A 6925-nucleotide genomic window follows, 5' to 3' on the forward strand; every position below is an offset into this window, starting at 1 on the left:
CCAGCCGGCTCCGCCCCCCGCTAGTTCCCGTAGGGTCGGCCCGGTCCGCCCCCGCTGTCGCCCCCCCAGCCCTGTCGGGTCCCGCGCTGTCCTCGTCCCCCCCGAAACTGCTCCTCGGCGCGCAGGTTCCGGGCTGCGGCGGGAGGGCTGGGAGCGGGCCTGCGTGGGGCTCTCACGGCCCATTCCCCAGAGACTCCCCGTGTGCCGCCTGCTCCCCTGGCTACGGAGACCCTATAGGTACACCGCCTCCTCCCCTATAGCCCCCGTGTGCCGCCTGCTCCCCTGGCTCTGGAGACCCTATAGGTACACCGCCTCCTCCCCTCTAGCCCCCGTGTGCCGCCTGCTCCCCTGGCTACGGAGACCCTATAGGTACACCGCCTCCTCCCCTATAGCCCCCGTGTGCCGCCTGCTCCCCTGGCTCTGGAGACCCTATAGGTACACCGCCTCCTCCCCTCTAGCCCCCGTGTGCCGCCTGCTCCCCTGGCTACGGAGACCCTATAGGTACACCGCCTCCTCCCCTATAGCCCCCGTGTGCCGCCTGCTCCCCTGGCTCTGGAGACCCTATAGGTACACCGCCTTCTCCCCTCTAGCCCCCGTGTGCCGCCTGCTCCCCTGGCTACGGAGACCCTATTGGTATACTGCCTCCTCCTCTATAGCCCCCGTGTGCTGCCTGCTCCCTTGGCTATGGAGACCCTACAGGTACACCGCCTCCTCCCCTATAGCCCCCGTGTGCCGCCTGCTCCCCTGGCTACGGAGACCCTATAGGTACACCGCCTCCTCCCCTATAGCCCCCGTGTGCCGCCTGCTCCCTGGCTCTGGAGACCCTATTGGTATACTGCCTCCTCCTCTATAGCCCCCGTGTGCTGCCTGCTCCCTTGGCTATGGAGACCCTATAGGTATACCGCCTCCTCCCCTCTAGCCCCCGTGTGCTGCCTGCTCCCTGGCTCTGGAGACCCTATTGGTATACTGCCTCCTCCTCTATAGCCCCTGTGTGCTGCCTGCTCCCCTGGCTATGGAGACCCTATAGGTACACCGCCTCCTCCCCTATAACCCGTGTGCTGCCTGCCATGCTGTCTTCACCAAGTGCCCTTCATTCATTCTCCACATGTGTCTGAACCAGCAAAGTTGCGTGTCCTGGATTTTGTTGGCCACATCACAGGCTTTGGCTTCCATCCTAGTACTTTCATTTCTAAACCTGTCTCTTTGTGTAACTCCTCTTATGGTGTGAAGACATCTCATTAAATACCTGTAGACATTGAACGTGCCATCTCTTTTTCGCCCAGGCTTCTGCGCTGTACAGCGTTGTGTGGTGCACCGTTGTTCCAGACAGTTGGGTTTTCAGTCTCAGCAGCACATGGGTGATGGGGTGCACTCACCCTGCACTGGATGGGGAAGGGCTAATTCCTCATTGTGGGCTGAAGAAGCCACCCCCCCCCCCCGTCCCTACTGGGCATGCTCCAAGTGTAGCACTAGTATAATAGGGATCAGCCCAACTCAGTCTGGGCTGACTACCAAGGAGGAAGGATGTACTTTGCATGATCCAGCCTGGGAGCAGCTGGAACCCTGACTGTAGAAGCCAGTGGTGCTAAGACCAAGACAGATGCCCAGGTACCTAGGGATGCCCAATAGGAATTGGAGTCACCAGAAACTGTGCATGCTGGGAAGCCCAGAGACCCAGATGTCACCCCAACTACTGCTTTGAGAGACATGGTAGGAAGTGGCCCGGGGGGACTAGCTATAGTCCTGTGGGAAGTTGGCATGTTTTGGTTGGAGCCCTTCTGACTCCGTGGCAGAGCACTCCACTATTGTTAGGGTCTTGGGCTGGGACCTGGTGGAGCAGGTTGGCCCCCTACCGTGGTTGCCCTGTGGGTAAGGGCAGCCCACTAGCCATTTAGCCTTGCTGCCCTGAGGTAGAGCGCAGCTTGGAGGATGGGGTGCACTCATTTTGCACTGGATGGGGTTCCCCCACCCTGTCACATTATGCTTGTCAAATGCACCACCTGAGTTATTTCAGTCTTCCAACATCCCCAAATCTCATGTTCAAGCTCACCATCTTCCATGGCCCAGCTGCCAAGGTACTTGAACTGATCAGTCTGATTTAGTCTCACTCCATTAATCTCTACATCCAGTCTTCTGGTGGCACCTCTACTGCCCCACACAACCTCAATCTTCATCATTCTCATTTTCATCCCATGCCAGCTTAGCTGGTCATACAACTGGTTTACTATTTTCTCTAGAACTTCATTTGAGGATGCCCTTATTGCTATGTCATCAGCATATAGCAGCTTCTCACCTTTCCCCACTGGGATTTTCCTGCTGACCTAGTCCATCAATGTGATAACCAGCAGCAAAATTAGGGCTGGCTCCAGGTGCAGGCTGATCCCTGGGTCAGTCTGACTTTCATTGCAAATAGATGTTTATTTCCAAAAAACATTCGGGTCACTGTTTTAGGTGATCTATATAGGGCCTTCACCATAGTTATTAAAACTTCAGACACTCCATATTTCCTCAGCACTGATGTGAACACTGTATTGTATGCCTTTTCTTGGTCTATAAAAGCCCAGAAGCTATCCTGTTGGTGTGACAGTCTGTACCCCTACATTCACCCCTTTTAATAGGACTATGATAAAACGTTTACAAAGTATGCCTTGTGAGGTATCATTTGAAAACTCATAATTTGCTGATCACTATTGTCCTGGTAAAATGTGTGGCAACATAGTATGTAAAGTTATAAGATTCTACTGTATGGTAGTACTAAAAACAGCCACAAACCAGTTCCCCAGAGACAAAAGGCTAGCCAACGCCTCAGCCAGGTGTCAACAAAATCAAGTGGACTATCATCTGGTTCATTGGCCATTCTTTGGCAGGAAGATTTGTGCAAAGATTTACATTTTGACAAAGAAACAGCTGAGGATTCCCATCCAACAGATTTATCCTGAACCTCAGTTGGAGATGACCCTCAAAGAAGAAAAGCATAAGAAGGAAGAACAAAGCTCCCAAATCATCTCTCCCTTCATCTTTACTTGCGGCATTGACAATATTTGAAGGACAAAGGAAGCATCGTTGGACTGGAGAGGGTTACTGGCTGAAAGGACTTGAATTCACTTAGTTGGTTAAGTTAGGTATTAGTTGTGTTTTACTTTGTATTTATTTGTAACCAATTATGACTTGTATGCCTTACTACTTGTAGTAATTTAAAATCTATCTTTTGTAGTTAATAAACTTGTTTTATCAGGCACCACATTGACACCTCTGCCCTAAAGGAGTTTGTCTCATTTAAGAGATGTTCAAAGTATTGTTTCCCCTTCTTTTTCACTTGTTCAGGTGTTACTAGTAGTCTCCCCCGATCTTCAGCTCAGGGAACTGGTGGATAAGGTGCCATGGCAAGAAAATCTAAGAGGTAAAGGAGAGCTGGCAGTTTCTCAAGGAGATGTTAAGCACAAAACTGCCAACTATTCCAATGCAAAGGAAATTTAGGAAGAACAGTGAGACACCAATATGGCTCCATCAGGAGCTCTTTAATTGCCTGGCAATCAAAAAGGAATCCCACAGGAAGTGGAAACCTGGACACAGCGCTAAGGAGAAGTACAAACAAATAGCATAAGTGTGTGGGGACAAAACCAGAAAGGATAAGGCACCACATGAGTTACACCTAGCCGGGGACATAAAAGGCAATAAGAAGAGATTCTTTAAATACATTAGAAGCAAGAGAAAGACAAAGGCAAGTGTAGGTTAGTGGGGAAGGAGACCTAATAATTGATGACATCAAGTAAGCTGAGGTGTTTAATGTCTATTTTGCTTCAGTCTTCACGAAAAAGGTTAATGGTGACAAATACTCAACACAATTAATATTAACAAGAGGGAAGGAACGCAAGCCAAAATAGGGAAAGATAAGGTTAAAAATATTTAAATAAGTTAGATGCATTCAGATTGGCAGGTTTATGGAGTTCATCTTAGGGGTTTAAGGAACTAGCTGAAGCAATCTCAGAACTGTTAGTGATTATCTTTGAGAACGCCTGGAGGATAGGTGAGGTGCCAGAAGACTGAAGAAGGGGAAACACAGGACCTGCCTTCAAAAGGGAACAAAGAGGACCCGGAGGGTTATAGACCTGTCAGTCTAACTTGGATACCTGGAAAGATACTGTAACAATTTATTAAACACTCAATTTGTAAACCTCTAGAGCAGGGGTCCCCAACGCGGTGCCCGTGGGTGCCATGGCGCGTCTAAGTGCGCCTGCGTACTGGCCGGCAGACGAGCATCCATCGAAATGCCGCCGAGAAGCAGCGTCCTCCAGAGGGGTCGCCGTTGAAATGCCGCTGAAAATCAGCAGCATTTCGGCGGTGACGCCTCTGGATGACGCCGCTTGTCAGCGGCATTTCGGCGGCGACACCTATTGACGTTGCCGCTTGTCGGCGGCATTTCGGCGGATGCTCGTCTGCCGCCACGGTCCTCCATGGCTCGTCGTCTGGCGCCCGCCAGACGAAAAAGGTTGGGGACCACTGCTCTAGAGGATAATAGAGTTCTAAGGAATAGCTAGCATGGATTTATCAAGAACAGCCAAACGAGCCTAATTTCCTTCTTTGACAGGGTTACTGTCCTAGCGGATGTGGGGAAAGCAGTGCAAGTGATAGATGTTGGTTTTTAGTAGGACTTTTGACACAGTCCCAAATTATATTTTCATAGGCAAACTAGAGAATTTAATTGACACCACCTTTATTATAAGGTGTGTGCACAACTGACTGAAAGACTGTACTCAAAAGTGTAGTTATCAATGGTTTGCTGTCAAACTGGAGGCTGGATTTAGTGGAGTTCCGCAGGGGTCAGTCTTGGGTCTGGTAGTAGTCAATATTTTAATTAATGACTTGGATAACCGAGTGGAGAGTATGTGCTTAAAATCAGGGGATGACACCAAACTGGGAGGGGTTGCGAGCACTTTGGAGGACAGGATTAGAATTCAAAATGACCTTGACGAATTGGAGAATTGGTCTTCATTCAACAAAATGAATTTCAATAAAGACAAATGTGAAGTACTTCACTTAGGAAGGAAAAATCAAGGGCACAGCTCCAGAATGGGGAACAACTGGCTAGTTGGTAGTACTGCTGAAAAGATCTGGGGGTTCTCGTCCATCACAAATTGAATGAGTCAATCCGATGTAGTTGCAAAGAAGGCTAATGGCATTGTGGGGTGTATTAGCAAGACTGTTGCATGTAAGACATGGGAGATAGTTGTCCTGCTCAGCACTGGTGTGGCCTCAGCCTTAATACCGTGTCCAGTTCTGAGTGCCACACTTTAGGAAAGATATGGATAAATTGGAGAGAGTCCAGAGGAGAGCAACAAAAATTCTGAAAGGTTTAGAAAACCTGACCTATTGGGAAAGGTTAAAAAAATTGGGCACGTTTTGTTTTGAGAAAAGAAGACTGAAGAGACCTGATAAGTCTTCAAGTATGTTAAGGGCTGTTATAAAGAGGACTGAGATCAATTGTTCTCCATGTCCTCTGAAGGTAGGATAAGAAGTAATGGGCATAATCTGCAGCAAGGGAGATTTAGGTTAGATATTAGGAAAAAAACTTTCTAACTCTAAGGGTAGTTAAGTTCTGGAATAAGCTTCCAAAGGAGGTTGTGGAATCCCCATCACGGGAGGCTTATAAGAACAGGTTGGACAAACACCTGTAAGGGATGGTCTAGGTTTACTTGGTCCTGCCTCTGTGCACGGGGGGGTGGGTGGGTCTGGACTTAATGACTTCTCGAGGTCCCTTCCCACCCTACATTTCTGAGATTTACAATGGTACTGCAATACCATCCTCCTTCCCTTTGCATCTCATTTTTGCAATGCACTTAAAAGGTCAGCATACAGGACATCTAGGGCACTCTTTCTTTGGCCTTCTTCACCGCCCACTTGGCAGCCTGCTTTGATGCTTTGCATTCATTTTCATTCACACTGGATGGGTTTTTTCTTTATGAATCATTTTTTCTTTTTTTGGATCACTATTTTCACTTCATTGGTCCACCACCCCTCCTACACTTTCCCTTGGTTTTCCCCGTTTCATCTCTCAGCCTGTGCCGCCACCACAATCTACATTCCTCTGAGGTAGTTCCGCTCCTCTTGAGCTGATGCCAGATCTGTTTCTGGACGCTTATCCTGTACTTCTTGCACCAACGTCTCTGCTGAACTTCCCCTTAATGTTCTGTACTTTGCCCAAAAGAAATAAAGTTAAAGTTCCACTGGACATAGACAATACTAGAGAGCACAGAAATGCACCAGGTCTCCTGACCACACTATAATCTGTTGTGACAGACCCAGACCAGTGGGGTACAGGAGTCTGGTAGAGGACAAATATACTGGTCACTGGATGAGTAGTTTTCTGTTCCCTGAGTGACCAGAGCAGGGGCTGCACTAGAGTAATCAGGAACCTGCTAGAACCAGTTAAGGCAGGCAGGCTAATTAGGACACCTGGAGCCAATGAAGAAGAAGCTGCTAGAATCAATTAAGGCAGGCTAATCAGGGCACCTGGGTTTTAAAAGGAGCTCACTTCAGTTTGTGGCGTGAGTGTGAGGAGCTGGGAGCAAGAGGCGCAAGGAGCTGAGAGTGAGAGGGTGTGCTGCTGGAGGACTGAGGAGCACAAGCATTATCAGACACCAGGAGGAAGGTCCTGTGATGAGAATAAGGAAGGTGTTTGGAGGAGGCCATGGGGAAATAGCTCAGGGAGTTGTAGCTGTCATGCAGCTGTTACAGGAGGCACTATAGACAGCTGCAGTCCACAGGGCCCTGGGCTGGAACCCGGAGTAGAGGGTGGGCCCGGGTTCCCCCCCAAACCTCCCAATTGACCTGGACTGTGGGCTCTTCCAGAGGGGAAGGTCTCTGGGCTGTTCCCCAACCCACATGGTGAATCTCTGAGGCAAGAAAATCCGCCAATAAGCGCAGG

The sequence above is a fragment of the Emys orbicularis genome, chromosome 18 (genome assembly GCF_028017835.1).
Source record: "Emys orbicularis isolate rEmyOrb1 chromosome 18, rEmyOrb1.hap1, whole genome shotgun sequence".
NCBI lineage: Eukaryota > Metazoa > Chordata > Testudines > Emydidae > Emys > Emys orbicularis.